The sequence below is a fragment of the Hypanus sabinus genome, chromosome 18 (genome assembly GCF_030144855.1).
Source record: "Hypanus sabinus isolate sHypSab1 chromosome 18, sHypSab1.hap1, whole genome shotgun sequence".
Classification (NCBI taxonomy): domain Eukaryota; kingdom Metazoa; phylum Chordata; class Chondrichthyes; order Myliobatiformes; family Dasyatidae; genus Hypanus; species Hypanus sabinus.
The window spans coordinates 75,442,462-75,459,207 of record NC_082723.1 but is presented as its reverse complement, the minus strand read 5'-3'; positions in this window follow the sequence as shown (position 1 = coordinate 75,459,207).

Genomic DNA, 16,746 nt, shown 5'->3' with positions numbered 1-16,746 from the left:
GGGTGGTGGGTCTGTGACGATGGGTGATGTACATTGTTAGAGAGCACGGCCTGGGTGGTGGGTCTGTGACGATGGGTGACGTACATTGTCAGAGAGCACGGCCTGGTTGGTGGGTCTGTGACGATGGGTGACGTACATTGTCAGAGGCCTGTGTGGTGGGTCTGTGACGATGGGTGACGTACATTGTCAGAGAGCATGGACTGGGTGGTGGGTCTGTGACGATGGGTGACGTACATTGTCAGAGGCCTCGGAGGTGGGTCTGTGACGATGGGTGACGTACATTGTCAGAGGCCTGGGTGGTGGGTCTGTGACGATGGGTGACGTACATTGTCAGAGAGCATGGACTGGGTGGTGGGTCTGTGACGATGGGTGACGTACATTGTCAGAGGCCTGGGAGGTGGGTCTGTGACGATGGGTGACGTACATTGTCAGAGGCCTGGGTGGTGGGTCTGTGACGATGGGTGACGTACATTGTCAGAGAGCATGGACTGGGTGGTGGGTCTGTGACGATGGGTGACGTACATTGTCAGAGGCCTGGGAGGTGGGTCTGTGACGATGGGTGATGTACATTGTCAGAGGCCTGTGTGGTGGGTCTGTGACGATGGGTGACGTACATTGTCAGAGGCCTGGGTGGTGGGTCTGTGACGATGGGTGATGTACATTGTCAGAGGCCTGGGTGGTGGGTCAGTGACGATGGGTGATGTACATTGTCAGAGGCCTGGGTGGTGGGTCTGTGACGATGGGTGATGTACATTGTCAGAGAGCATGGACTGGGTGGTGGGTCTGTGACGATGGGTGACGTACATTGTCAGAGGCCTGGGAGGTGGGTCTGTGACGATGGGTGACGTACATTGTCAGAGGCCTGGGTGGTGGGTCTGTGACGATGGGTGACGTACATTGTCAGAGAGCATGGACTGGGTGGTGGGTCTGTGACGATGGGTGACGTACATTGTCAGAGGCCTGGGAGGTGGTTCTGTGACGATGAGTGACGTACATTGTCAGAGAGCACGACCTGGGTGGTGGGTCTCTGACGATGGGTAACGTACATTGTCAGAGGCCTGGGTGGTGGGTCTGTGACGATGGGTGACGTACATTGTCAGAGGCCTGGGTGGTGGGTCTGTGACGATGGGTGATGTACATTGTTAGAGAGCACGGCCTGGGTGGTGGGTCTGTGACGATGGGTGACGTACATTGTCAGAGAGCACGGCCTGGTTGGTGGGTCTGTGACGATGGGTGACGTACATTGTCAGAGGCCTGGGTGGTGGGTCTGTGACGATGAGTGACGTACATTGTCAGAGGCCTGGGTGGTTGGTCTGTGACAATGGGTGATGTACATTGTCAGAGGCCTGTGTGGTGGGTCTGTGACGATGGGTGACGTACATTGTCAAAGGCCTGTGTGGTGGGTCTGTGACAATGGGTGATGTACATTGTCAGAGGCCTGTGTGGTGGGTCTGTGACGATGGGTGACGTACATTGTCAGAGGCCTGGGTTGTGGGTCTGTGACAATGGGTGACGTACATTGTCAGAGGCCTGGGTGGTGGGTCTGTGACGATGGGTGACATACATTGTCAGAGAGCACGGCCTGGTTGGTGGGTCTGTGACGATGGGTGACGTACATTGCCAGAGGCCTGGGTGGTGGGTCTGTGACGATGAGTGACGTACATTGTCAAAGGCCTGGGTGGTGGGTCTGTGACGATGGGTGACGTACATTGTCAAAGGCCTGGGTGGTGGGTCTGTGTCGATGGGTGACGTACATTGTCAGAGGCCTGGGTGGTGGGTCTGTGACGATGGGTGATGTACATTGTCAGAGAGCATGGACTGGGTGGTGGGTCTGTGACGATGGGTGACGTACATTGTCAGAGGCCTGGGTGGTGGGTCTGTGACGATGGGTGATGTACATTGTCAGAGGCCTGGGTGGTGGGTCAGTGACGATGGGTGATGTACATTGTCAGAGGCCTGGGTGGTGGGTCTGTGACGATGGGTGATGTACATTGTCAGAGAGCATGGACTGGGTGGTGGGTCTGTGACGATGGGTGACGTACATTGTCAGAGGCCTGGGAGGTGGGTCTGTGACGATGGGTGACGTACATTGTCAGAGGCCTGGGTGGTGGGTCTGTGACGATGGGTGACGTACATTGTCAGAGAGCATGGACTGGGTGGTGGGTCTGTGACGATGGGTGACGTACATTGTCAGAGGCCTGGGAGGTGGTTCTGTGACGATGAGTGACGTACATTGTCAGAGAGCACGACCTGGGTGGTGGGTCTCTGACGATGGGTAACGTACATTGTCAGAGGCCTGGGTGGTGGGTCTGTGACGATGGGTGACGTACATTGTCAGAGGCCTGGGTGGTGGGTCTGTGACGATGGGTGATGTACATTGTTAGAGAGCACGGCCTGGGTGGTGGGTCTGTGACGATGGGTGACGTACATTGTCAGAGAGCACGGCCTGGTTGGTGGGTCTGTGACGATGGGTGACGTACATTGTCAGAGGCCTGGGTGGTGGGTCTGTGACGATGAGTGACGTACATTGTCAGAGGCCTGGGTGGTTGGTCTGTGACAATGGGTGATGTACATTGTCAGAGGCCTGTGTGGTGGGTCTGTGACGATGGGTGACGTACATTGTCAAAGGCCTGTGTGGTGGGTCTGTGACAATGGGTGATGTACATTGTCAGAGGCCTGTGTGGTGGGTCTGTGACGATGGGTGACGTACATTGTCAGAGGCCTGGGTTGTGGGTCTGTGACAATGGGTGACGTACATTGTCAGAGGCCTGGGTGGTGGGTCTGTGACGATGGGTGACATACATTGTCAGAGAGCACGGCCTGGTTGGTGGGTCTGTGACGATGGGTGACGTACATTGCCAGAGGCCTGGGTGGTGGGTCTGTGACGATGAGTGACGTACATTGTCAAAGGCCTGGGTGGTGGGTCTGTGACGATGGGTGACGTACATTGTCAAAGGCCTGGGTGGTGGGTCTGTGTCGATGGGTGACGTACATTGTCAGAGGCCTGGGTGGTGGGTCTGTGACGATGGGTGATGTACATTGTCAGAGAGCATGGACTGGGTGGTGGGTCTGTGACGATGGGTGACGTACATTGTCAGAGGCCTGGGTGGTGGGTCTGTGACGATGGGTGATGTACATTGTCAGAGAGCACGGACTGGGTGGTGGGTCTGTGACGATGGGTGATGTACATTGTCAGAGGCCTGGGTGGTGGGTCTGTGACGATGGGTGACGTACATTGTCAGAGAGCACGGACTGGGTTGTGGGTCTGTGACGATGGGTGATGTACATTGTCAGAAGCCTGGGTGGTGGGTCTGTCACGATGGGTGACGTACATTGTCAGAGGCCTGTGTGGTGGGTCAGTGACGATGAGTGACGTACATTGTCAAAGGCCTGTGTGGTGGGTCAGTGACGATGGGTGACGTACATTGTCAGAGAGCACGGACTGGTTGGTGGGTCTGTGACGATGGGTGATGTACATTGTCAGAGGCCTGGGTGGTGGGTCTGTGACGATGGGTGATGTACATTGTCAAAGGCCTGGTTGGTGGGTCTGTGACGATGGGTGATGTACATTGTCAGAGGCCTGGGTGGTGGGTCTGTGACGATGGGTGACGTACATTGTCAGAGAGCACGGCCTGGTAGGTGGGTCTGTGACGATGAGTGATGTACATTGTCAGAGGCCTGTGTGGTGGGTCTGTGACGATGGGTGATGTACATTGTCAAAGGCCTGGGTGGTGGGTCTGTGACGATGGGTGACGTACATTGCCAGAGGCCTGGGTGGTGGGTCTGTGACGATGGGTGATGTACATTGTCAGAGGCCTGGGTGGTGGGTCTGTGACGATGGGTGACGTACATTGCCAGAGGCCTGGGTGGTGGGTCTGTGACGATGGGTGACGTACATTGTCAGAGAGCACGGCCTGGTTGGTGGGTCTGTGACGATGAGTGACGTACATTGTCAAAGGCCTGGGTGGTGGGTCTGTGACGATGGGTGATGTACATTGCCAGAGGCCTGTGTGGTGGGTCAGTGACGATGGGTGACGTACATTGTCAGAGGCCTGGGTGGTGGGTCTGTGACGATGAGTGACATACATTGTCAGAGAGCACGACCTGGGAGGTGGGTCTGTGACGATGGGTGATGTACATTGTCAGAGGCCTGTGTGGTGGGTCTGTGACGATGGGTGACGTACATTGTCAGAGAGCACGGCCTGGGTGGTGGGTCAGTGATGATGGGTGATGTACATTGTCAGAGAGCACGGACTGGGTTGTGGGTCTGTGACGATGGGTGATGTACATTGTCAGAGGCCTGGGTGGTGGGTCTGTGACGATGGGTGACGTACATTGTCAGAGAGCACGGACTGGGTTGTGGGTCTGTGACGATGGGTGATGTACATTGTCAAAGGCCTGGTTGGTGGGTCTGTGACGATGGGTGATGTACATTGTCAGAGGCCTGGGTGGTGGGCCTGTGACGATGGGTGACGTACATTGTCAAAGGCCTGGTTGGTGGGTCTGTGACGATGGGTGACGTACATTGTCAGAGAGCACGGCCTGGTAGGTGGGTCTGTGACGATGAGTGATGTACATTGTCAGAGGCCTGTGTGGTGGGTCTGTGACGATGAGTGACGTACATTGTCAAAGGCCTGGGTGGTGGGTCTGTGACGATGGGTGATGTACATTGTCAAAGGCCTGGGTGGTGGGTCTGTGTCGATGGGTGACGTACATTGTCAGAGGCCTGTGTGGTGGGTCTGTGACGATGGGTGACGTACATTGCCAGAGGCTTGGGTGGTGGGTCTGTGACGATGGGTGACGTACATTGCCAGAGGCCTGGGTGGTGGGTCTGTGACGATGAGTGACATACATTGTCAGAGAGCACGGCCTGGGAGGTGGGTCTGTGACGATGAGTGACATACATTGTCAGAGAGCACGACCTGGGAGGTGGGTCTGTGACGATGGGTGACGTACATTGTCAGAGAGCACGGCCTGGGTGGTGGGTCAGTGATGATGGGTGATGTACATTGTCAGAGGCCTGTGTGGTGGGTCTGTGACGATGAGTGACGTACATTGTCAGAGGCCTGTGTGGTGGGTCTGTGACGATGGGTGATGTACATTGTCAGAGGCCTGGGTGGTGGGTCTGTGACAATGGGTGACGTACATTGTCAGAGAGCACGGCCTGGGTGGTGGGTCTGTGACAATGGGTGATGTACATTGTCAGAGGCCTGTGTGGTGGGTCAGTGACGATGGGTGACGTACATTGTCAGAGGCCTGGGTGGTGGGTCTGTGACGATGAGTGACGTACATTGCCAGAGGCCTGGTTGGTGGGTCTGTGACGATGGGTGACGTACATTGCCAGAGGCCTGGGTGGTCGGTCTGTGATGATGGGTGATGTGTGGTGTCACATTTCAGTTAATCATCCATGATACCTGCACTGCATAGATGAAGAAAGCTCACATATTCAGTGTTTTGCATGTTCTGCACTGGATTTGCAGCATCTGCAGAGTCACTTGTTGCAGTTATTAACTTAGGAAGGAGATTTTGACCATACACTGCAACTGTGTAGAATTGTCTGTTGGTACATTTACTCAGGGAAGGTTAGCACCTCTGATGAAGGGCTTGTCATGTCCATTCTGGGACAACTCACTGACCTTTGGTCCCCACCGGACACTCAGCTGTCACTTGTGCCTCCAAGTAGCTGTTTGCCTGTGACAGTGGCCACATCCAAGAACACCATTTCGACAGGAGGGCTACACCAGTTCCGGGGAGCCGGTGGCCTCACATCCCAGTGAGGTTGGACGTGCCTGTCCCAGCATGCAAAGCCAGCTCGAAATGGACTGGGCGGATGAGATCCACGGCCAGGAAGGGAGTACCGCGATGCTTTGTGGAGAGCGAAGGGCAGGACGAGGCACAGAAGACATCACAGTTACCCACTGCAAACAGGGAAGACCCCAGTTTGTTCGTACCACTGGACCCAGACTGCTGAGGTCGAGAGAGTGGAACTGCCCCAGTGCAATGGCTTTCCCACTTCAGAAACTCTCTGTCACGGGTTTCCTGTTGTCAGACACGATGGACCGCCACTAGGGAAGATATGTGGTTATTACATTGAACACCATCACCAACGGCACAGACACTCATCCTGCATGGAGTACTGTAGCCTTGTACGTACACTAATTGCATAGAAAACAGTCAACAGTATATACATTAATAGTGTAGATCACTGTAACCAGAACATATAGTTACAGTGCTACAACACTGTAGCAGGTAATCGATACACGGTGATCGGTAAATACACTGGACCACACTGCAGGCAATACATACAATCACTGTAAGGAGTACACAGGCTTCATAAACACATGAGATTCCGCAGGTGCTGAAAACCTTGAGCAGATCACACAAGATGATTCTCCTCTCCCCCGCCCCCGCCCCTGCCTCCTTTTTCTGGCTTCTCCCCTTCCCTTCCAGTCCAGACGGAGGGTCTCAGCCCGAAACGTCAATAGCTGATTCCTCTCCATGAATGCTGCCCAACCTGCTGACTCCCTCCAGCTTTTTGTGTTGCATTGCTCTGGATTTCCAGCATCTGCAGAATCTCTGCAGGTCCTTATGTTCTTACGCATTCGAATCACCGTGATGCAACCGGTCCGGGTATTTTCAACTATTGAAATGACTCACAACTAGGAGTTAAAACCATTTATGAGATTTCTACACAGGCCACCTGACCTGCCGTCATCATCGTTATGTGCCATGTCGTATAATGTGGGCGATTATGGTCTTTCTATGACCATGATTGTTCTTGACAATTTTTCTACAGAAGTGGTTTGCCATTGCCTTCTTCTGGGCAGTGTCTTTAAAGACGGGTGACCCCAGCCATTATCAATACTCTTGAGAGATTGTTTGGCATCAGTGGTCACATGACCAGGATGTGTGATACACACCGGCTGCTCATACGACCGTCCACCTCCTGCTCCCGAGGCTTCAGGTGATCCTGATCGGGGGCTTGAGGGGGGGCAAAGCAGGTGCTACTCCCTGCCCAAGGGTGACCGACCTGCAGGCTAGCAGTTCCTGTCTCCCACCAAAGATCTGCAAACCTGCTAGTCCGGGTGGACCCTTCAACTTCCACCCTGCCCTCAAATCCACCTGGTCCATTTCCGACACCTCCCTCCCCTTCCTCGATCTCACTGTCCCTACCTCCGGAGACAGCTTATCCTCCGATGTCTATTACAAACCCACGGACTCTCACAACTACCTGGACTATACCTCATTCCACTCTGCTACTTGTAAAAAAAACCATCCCCTTCTCTCAATTCTTCTGTCTCCACTGCATCTACTCTCAGGATGAGGCTTTTCATTCTAGAACAAATGAAGTGTCCTCCTTTTTCCCTACTTCCACCATCAATGCCACCCTCAACCACATCTCTTCCATTTCATGCATGTCTGCTCTTAACCCATCCGCCCAAGCCCCTACCAGAGATAAAGTTCCTCTTGTTCTCACCTACAACCCCACCAGCCTCCATGTGCAGCACATAATTCTCCGAAACTTCTGCCATCTCCAATGGGGTCCCATCACCAAGCAAATCTTACCCTCTCCCGCCCCCCCCTTTCTGCTTTCCGCAGGGATCGCTCCCTTCACTCCCTTGACCATTTGTCCCTCCCCACCTATCTCCCTCCTGGCACAAGTGGAACAAGTGCTACACCTGCCCCTACACCTCCTCCCTCACTACCATTCAGGGCCCGAAACAGTGCTTCCAGCTGAGGTGACACTTCACCTGTGAGTCTGTTTGGGTCGTATACTGTGTTCAGTGCTCCCCGTGTGGCCTCCTGTATGTCGGTGAGTCCCGACATAGACTGAGAGAGTGTTTTGCCAAGTCTGCCAGAAGAGGTGGGGTCTCCCAGTGGCAGTCTGTTTTACTTCCATTTCCCCTTTCCCATTCCGACATGTCAATCCATCGCCTCCTCTACTATTGCGATGAGGCCACACTCGGGTTGGAGGAAAAACACCTTATATTCTGTCTGGATTGCCTCCAAGCTGTTTGGCATGAACAACAATTTCTCTAACTTCCAGTAATGCCCCTCAACTCCCCTTCACCATTCCCCATCCCCTCTTCCCTCTCTCACCTTATCTCCTTGCCTGCCATCACCCTCCTCTGGAGCTCCTCCCCCTTTTCCCTTCTTCCAAGGCCTTCTGTCCCCCTTCTCCAGCCCTGTATCTCTTTCACCAATCAATTTCCCAGCTCTTTACTTCATCCCTCCCCCTCATGTTTCTCTCTCCGCTCCCCCACCTTTTAAATCTACTCCTCAGCTCTTTTCCTCCAGCCCTACTGAAGGCTGAAATGTTGACTGTACTCTTCTCCCTGTAGACGCTGCCCAGCCTGCTGAGTTCCTCCAGCATTTTGTGTGCGTTGCTCGGATTTCCAGCATCTGCAGATTTTCTCTTGTTTGTAATAACAATAAAAAACAGTTTATAAAAGAGAATACAGATAGTAAGTGTCAATTGAAATTTCCAGAAGAGATCCCATGAGATTGTTTTTTAAGGGATTATGGAAGCAAGGTGGAGAAATGAAGTTATGGCTCAAATCTACTTTTGACCTAATTGAAGGCCAGAGTCTGTTGAGTAGGCAGAATGGCTTCCTATCCTTGGGCTGCAAAGTAGAATAGTAGTTGGGTTGAGTTGTTCTCTGATCTTGGCAAATTACTTGTAAACATTTTGTCCACTTGTGAGGAGACATCGTCAGTGCTCTGTTAGTCGTGGTGTGTCCTCTGAATGCTTGGCCTTTATCAATCACTTTATCAATGTGGGGAGGAAATCTCGTTGCTGATGGGAAGGTGTGGCAATGAGATTTCCTCTCAACTTCACAAGTGAGTTTCCTTAATGATGCTCACTATCTGATTGATTAAGGCCAAGCATTCGGAGGACACACCACGACTAACAGCGTACTGACAACGTCTCCTCACTTGGGCGACAAAATGTTTGCAAGTAAATCGCCAAGATGGGAGAACAACTTGGCCCAACCATTGGCCGCCCAAGCTGCACATCTGTACGATCTCCGGTGAAGTAATAGTGAAACACTTCACAGCAACAGTGACTGTAGGGCTGGGTTCAGTTCCAACTGCTGTCTGTAAGGAGTTCCCACGTTCTCCCCACAACCACATGGGTTTCCTCCCACAGTCCAAACTTGTACAGGTTTAGGTTAGTGAGTTGTGGGCATGTTATGTTGGCACTGGCAGCGTGGCGATACTGGAAGATTAGCTTTACGGAGTTGTGGGCATGCTATGTTGGCACTGGCAGTGTGGTGATACTGGAAGATTAGCTTTACGGAGTTGTGGGCATGCTATGTTGGCACTGGCAGCGTGGCGATACTGGAAGATTAGCTTTACGGAGTTGTGGGCATGCTATGTTGGCACTGGCAGCGTGGCGATACTGGAAGATTAGCTTTACGGAGTTGTGGGCATGTTACGTTGGCACTGGCAGCACATCGCAGACAATGACACAAACCACATATTTCACGGTACATTTTGATTTTCAAAGCACGTGTGACAAATAAAGCTAATCTGTAATCAGAATCAGAATTAGGTTTGTTATCACCAGCATATGTTGTGAAATTTGGCTTTGCAGCAGCAGTACAATGCAATACATAATGCTAGAAGCTGTAAATGACAGGACACATAAAGTAGTTAAATAAGTAGTACAAAAATAACAAAAAATAGTAAAGAAGTAGCATGGTAGTGTTCAGGAGTTCAATGTCCATTCAGAAGTCTGATGGCAAAGGGCAAGAAGCTGATCCTGAATTCGTGTGTGCTTCAGGACTGGAAAGGAAGGGGGGAAAACACCAAAAATGTCCCCTTCCTTCTCAGCCTTGAAGAAGGGTCTCAGCCCGAAACGTCGACTGTTTATTTATTTCCATAGATGCTGCCTGACCTGCTGAGTTCCATCGGTATTTTGTGTGTGTTACTCTGCGGTTCTAGCATCTGCAAGCTTCCTTGAATGAAAGAAGATGCAATACCGCCATCTGCAGGCAGCATAGGGTGCCGCAGTCAGTCTCCATGGTGTAACCTACCTGGGCCACAAAACAAGGACTCTGCTCCCTCTCCCGCTGAGCAGAATTTGAAATGAGCCTCTCTGAGTTTGCTGTGTGAGTCTACAGAAACAGGTCACAGGAAATTGTACTCAGCCCACAAAGTTGTTCCATAGTATTGGGATTGGTATTGGTTTAAATTCCTCAGTGCTATCATCTCAAGTCAAGTCACTTTTATTGTCATTTCGACCATAACTGCCGGTACAGTGCATAGTAAAAATGAGACAACGTTTTTCAGGACCATGGTTTACATGACACAGTACAAAAAACTAGACTGAACTAACAAAAAAAACCCACAGAGAAAGCTACACTAAACTACAGACCTACACTGGACTGCATAAAGTGCATAAAACCAGTGCAGGCATTGCAATAAATAATAAACAGGACAGTAGGGCAAGGTGTCAGTCCAGGCTTCGAGTATTGAGGAGTCTGATAGCTTGGGGGAAGGAACTGTTACATAGTCTGGTCGTGAGAGCCCGAATGCTTCGGAGCCTTTTCCCAGATGGCAGGAGGGAGAAGAGTTTGTATGAGGGGTGTGTGGGGTCCTTCATAATGCTGTTTCCTTTGCGGATGCAGTGTGCAGTGTAAATGTCCGTGATGGTGGGAAGAGAGACTCCGATGATCATCTCATCTGACCTCACTATCCGCTGCAGGGTCTTGCAATCTGAGATGGTGCCATTTCCAAACCAGGCAGTGATGCAGCTGCTCAGGATGCTCTCAATACAACCCCTGTAGAATGTGATGAGGATGGGGGGTGGGAGATGGACTTTCCTCAGCTTTCGCAGAAAGTAGAGATGCTGCTGGGCTTTCTTTGCTATGGAGCTGGTGTTGAGGTACAGGTGAGATTCTCCGCCAGGTGCACACCAAGAGGACTTGTCCTGAGCCTAGAACATAAGTGTAATTTCAAAGAAGCATGACAGCACCTCTACTTCCTTAGGAGTTTGTGGAGATTCAGCATGACTTCTAAAGCTTTGCAGCCTGATATGGAAACACCAATGCCTTTGAACGGAAAATTCTACAAAATGTAGTGGATGCGGCACAGTCCATCACGGGTGAAGCCCTCCTCTCCACTGAGCACATCTACATGAACTACTGTTGCAGGAAAGCAGCATCCATCATCAGGGACCCCACCACACAGGACATGCTCTCTTCTCACTGCTGCCATCAGGAAGGAGGTACAGGAGCCTCAGGACTCACACCACCAGGGTCAGGAACAGTTACTATCCCTCAACCATCAGGCTCCTGAACCAAAGCACTCAACTCACTTGCCCCATCAATGAAATATTCTCACAGCCTATGGGCTCACTTTCATCTCATGTTCTCAACATTATTGTTTATTTATTTATTGCTATCATTTCTTTTTTTTGTTTTTGCACAGTTTGTTGTCTTCTGCACGCTGGTTGAACGCCCAAGTTGGTGCAGTCTTTCATTGATTCTAATATGGTTATTATTCCATTATGGATTTATTGAGCATGTCCGCAGGAAAATAAATCTCAGGGTTGTACATGGTGACTTCTGTCGTCGGCGTCCATATGTCACAAGGGTCGATGGTGTGACGCTTCTTCTGATGGTTCTTGGGGTTGTAGATGGGGCTATTTGCACCCTCTAGAGCGGTTGTAAAAGCCCACCCTGGAGTGACAGTCTCTGTCATGGTGGCTCAGGTGAGGGAGAAGGGCTCTGGGTGACACAGCTCTGCCTTTTCTTTCAGCTCTCTTGATGGCGTGTTGTACTTGGCTTTTGGCTGCGGCCCTCCATGCTGTCCAGCCTTCAGCTGTTTTCTCCTGTGTGTTGAGGTCAATGCCTGCCAGCTTCACGTCTCTGGAGCGGAGGCATAGTCTTCCTCGTGGGCGATAACCCTCACTCAGCTTGCCATGCAGCATGCATCCCTGATCCATCCGTTTGACACGGCCTAACCATCTGCCCACTGCACAACCTCGGTCCTGCCGGGACGTGTGCAAGATGCACCAGGGACAGTGTAGGTAGAGCGAGTTTGGCCTCCCCTCTTGGCTGATGCATGGTGTCCAAGCCTCGTTGGTGTAGATGTGTGTGCCGGGCACCAAGGTCAGGTCTACCTGCAGCTTGGTCTTTGTTGGCTGTCTGTTGTTCCACACTCTCTTGTTCAGTCTGGCCAAGGCAGCTGCACCTTTGGCAATCCTGCTGTTCACCTCTTCGTCAAGGGACAGGGAGCTGGTGATCGTTGACCCAAGATAGGCGAAGGAATCAACTACACCAGGACAGCAACCATCAATGGTGATGTCTGGGGCAGATTCTTCACCCTGGGCCACGACGCTTGTCTTCTTCAGACTGATGGTTAACCCAGACTCCGTGCAGGCATGAGCGAGCAGTCGATCAGTCGTGTGACGTCTGCTAACAGCATCTTGCAGAGGAGGGCTGGAGCACAAGTGAGTGATGTTGAGCAGCTCTCGTGCGAAGGTTCGGTGCAGTCTGCGGAAGCAGAGTGAGGGTTCCGAAGAGGGTCAGTGTCTGGACACAACCTTCTTCCACTCTCTGGAAAGGCAGCAGAAGTTGCTCCGTTCAGGCAGACAGTGCTGTGGAAGGATGATGTGATGTCTTGGGGGGGGGGGGGGGGGAGGGAGCAGCTAATTTTTAGCAGCAGTTTGAAGAGTCTGCTTCTGCTGACGAGCTTGAAGAACTTGGTCAGATCAGTGAAGCTGTACAGTGACCTCTGCTGTTCTCTACAGTTCTCCTGCAGCTGGCCCAGTGAGAAGATCATGTCTACTGTAGACCTGCCTGCTCTGCGCGGGTTGCTCTGGGATTCTGGGTGGACTTTGGATGGAAGACTTTGGTCGTGTGAAGATGACGCAGGTGAGCACTTTCCCCACGATACTAGGAAGAGAGATGACATGGTAATTGTTATCATCACTATGGTCACCCTTGATTTTGTGCAGTGTGAAAATGTTGGCATCTCGCATGTCTTGGGGAATGTGGCCTGTCCCCCAGCAAAGACACAGATCATGCAGCAAGGCAGGCTTCCCGCTCTTCAAGACTTCAGAGGGAATTCCATCTTTCCCCGGGGCAGAGACAGTTGATGGCTTTGCTGAGCTCCTCCATCAATGGCAACGCATGGAACTCTCCCATGTCAGACAATGCCACAAGTGCAGCATCGGTCACCGCACAGTCCACGTACTTCGATGGTAAACTTGCTTTGAATCTGGAACTTTTGGATGACTATTGTCACCTGTCAGTGATAGTTTTGTCTTGCACGGATTAAATCATTACCCAGTGCATTGAGGTGGAACAAGGCAAAACAGTAACAATGCTGAATAAAATATAAAAGCTATCGTAAAAGTGCAGTGCCGGTAAACAATAAAGTGCAAGATCATGACGAGGTAGACTGTGAGGGAGGCCAAAAGTACATCTTATCGGACAAGACTCTGGTAAGAGTGGGGTAGGAGCTGTCCTTCAGCCTGCTGGCACGGGCTCTCAGGTCTCTGTACCTTTTCTCCGATGATGCCAGCTCTTCAGTGAGGCAGCAGGAGCTTCCGTTACTGAGTTACAGATCTGAATTAAATCAGAATCACTTCCTCAATCCCACCGAGGTTCGGGAGGACTACAACTAGAGGTCATGGGTTAAGGGTGAAAGGTGAGAAGTTTAAGGGGAATGTGAGGCGAGACTTCTTCGCTCAGAGGGTGGTGAGGGAGTGGAACGAGCTGCCAATGCAAGTGGTGGATGAGAGCTCGGATAGGTACATGGATGGGAGGGGTATGGAGGGCAATGGTATGGGTGCAGGTCAATCGTTCAACATGGACTAGATGGGCCGAAGGGCCTGTTTCTGTGCTGTGCTTTTCTATGACTCTATCAGTGACATTTTATTCATTCATTATGTGGCATGTCATATGACATGGCCGATTAAGGCCCTTCTGTGACCATGATTGTTCTTGGCAAATTTTTCTACAGAACTGGTTTGCCATTGCCTTCTTCTGGGCAGCATCTTGACAGGACAGGTGACCCCAGCCATAATCAATACTTTTCAGAGATTGTCCGCCTGACATCAGTGGTCCTATAACCAGGACTTGTGATCTGTACCAGCTGCTCAAACAGCCATCCACTTCCTGCTCCCGTGGCTTCACGTGACCCTGATTGGATGGGGGGTGGTGTGGCTAATCAGGAACTACAGCTTGCCCAGGGGTGACCTGCAGGCTAGTGGAGGGAAGGAGTGCTTCACACCTCCCTTGTTAGAGACGTAATTCTGTTCCACCTGAATACGGGCTCACTAAAATGTCAATCACCTCACGGTGGGGGATCCCACAGCAGTGTGGGCTGAAGGGCCTGTACTGTGCTGTAGGTTTTCTGTGTTTCTATGTTTCTATAGAAATTCGTGAGGCCATTCAGTCTATCTAAGACCCAGAGCAATGCGTGGAGGAACTCAGCTGATCAGGAAAGTTGACAATCGACATTTCAAGTTGAGACACTTCATCCTGTTTGGCAATGGAACAGCATCTCTCCCTGTAAGTAAAGTCCTCCATTCAAGGCCACATCCTGGTGAATCTCCTCAGAACTCTCTCCATTGAAACCACATCCTTCCCAAAGAGGTAAACGGTGTACCGTATTCCAAGTCTGAATTACAGTGAGTAAGTATAGACATATTAATTAGTTACTGTATATTGTATAAGTCATAGTATCAAGAGAGTACAGAGGAGATTTACTAGAATGTTACCTGGGTTTCAGCACCTAAGTTATAGAGAAAGGTTGAACAAGTTAGGTCTTTATTCTTTGGAGTGTAGAAGCTTGAGGGGGGATTTGATAGAGGTATTTAAAATTATGGGGATAGATAGAGTTGACGTGGATAGGCTTTTTCCATTGAGAGTAGGGGAGATTCAAACAAGAGGACATGAGTTGAGAGTTAGGGGGCAAAAGTTCAGGAGTAACACGAGGGGGAACTTCTTTACTCAGAGAGTGGTAGCTGTGTGGAATGAGCTTCCAGTAGAAGTGGTAGAGGCAGGTTCGGTATTGTCATTTAAAGTAAAATTGGATAGGTATATGGACAGGAAAGGAATGGAAGGTTATGGGCTGAGTGCAGGTCAGTGGGACTAGGTGAGAGTAAGTGTTCGGCAAGAACTAGAAGGGCCAAGATGGCTTGTTTTCGTGCTGTAATTGTTATATGGTTATATAATGCACAAAGAAGCAGTGTTCATGGTTTCAATGCCCATTCAGAAATCGGACAGCAGAGAGGAAGGAGCTGTTCCTGAATCATTGAGTGTGTGTCTTCAGGCTCCTGTACTTCCTCACTGATGTTAGCAATGAGAAGAGGGCATGTCCTGGGTGATGAGGTCCTCAATGATGGACACTGCCTGATTTATTTATTGAGAATGAGCATGGACCAGGTCCTATCAGTCCTTCGAGCCACAGTTCCCACAAGTTCTAATAGTCCTAATCACAAGACAATTTACAATGACCAACTAACCAACCAAAAGGATGGTGGGAGGAAACCAGAGCATCCGAAGGAAACCCACATGGTCACGGGGGAACGTACAAACTCCTCACAGGCAGTGTCAGGAATTGAACCCGGGTCACTGGTACTGTAAACCATTGTGCTAACCACTACACTACCGAGTGATGGGAATCGAACCCGGGTCACTGGTACTGTAAAGTGTTCTGCTAACCACTACACTACCGTGTGATGGGAATTGAACCCGGGTCACTGGTACTGTAAAGTGTTGTGCTAACCAGTACACTACCGTGTGATGGGAATTGAACCCGGGTCACTGGTACTGTAAATGGTTGTGCTAACCACTACACTACCGAGTGATGGGAATTGAACCCGGGTCACTGGTACTGTAAAGTGTTCTGCTAACCACTACACTACCGTGTGATGGGAATTGAACCCGGGTCACTGGTACTGTAAATGGTTGTGCTAACCACTACACTACCGTGTGATGGGAATTGAACCCGGGTCACTGGTACTGTAAAGCGTTGTTCTAACCACTACACTACCGTGTGATGGGAATTGAACCCGGGTCACTGGTACTGTAAGTCGTTGTGCTAACCACTACACTACCGTGTGATGGGAATTGAACCCGGGTCACTGGTACTGTAAATTGTTGTGCTAACCTCTAAACTACCGTGTGATGGGAATTGAACCCGGGTCACTGGCACAGTAACCCGTTGTGCTAACCACTACATGACTGTGTGATGGGAATCGAACCCGGGTCACTGGTACTGTAAAGGGTTGTGCTAACCACTACACTACTGTGTGATGGGAATTGAACCCGGGTCACTGGTACTGTAAAGCGTTGTGCTAACCACTACACTACCGTGCGATGGGAATTGAACCCGGGTCACTGGTACTGTAAAGCGTTGTTCAAACCACTACACTACCGTGTGATGGGAATTGAACCCGGGTCACTGGTACTGTAAATCGTTGTGCTAACCACTACACTACCGTGTGATGGGAATTGAACCCGGGTCACAGGTACTGTAAATTGTTGTGCTAACCTCTAAACTACTGTGTGATGGGAATTGAACCCGGGTCACTGGTATTGTAAAGCGTTGTGCTAACCACTACACTACCGTGTGATGGGAATTGAACCCGGGTCACTGGTACTGTAAAGTGTTGTGCTAACCACTACACAACCGTGTGATGGGAATTGAACCCGGGTCACTGGTCCTGTAAAGTGTTGTGCTAACCACTACACTACCGTGTGATGGGAATTGAACCTGGGTCAC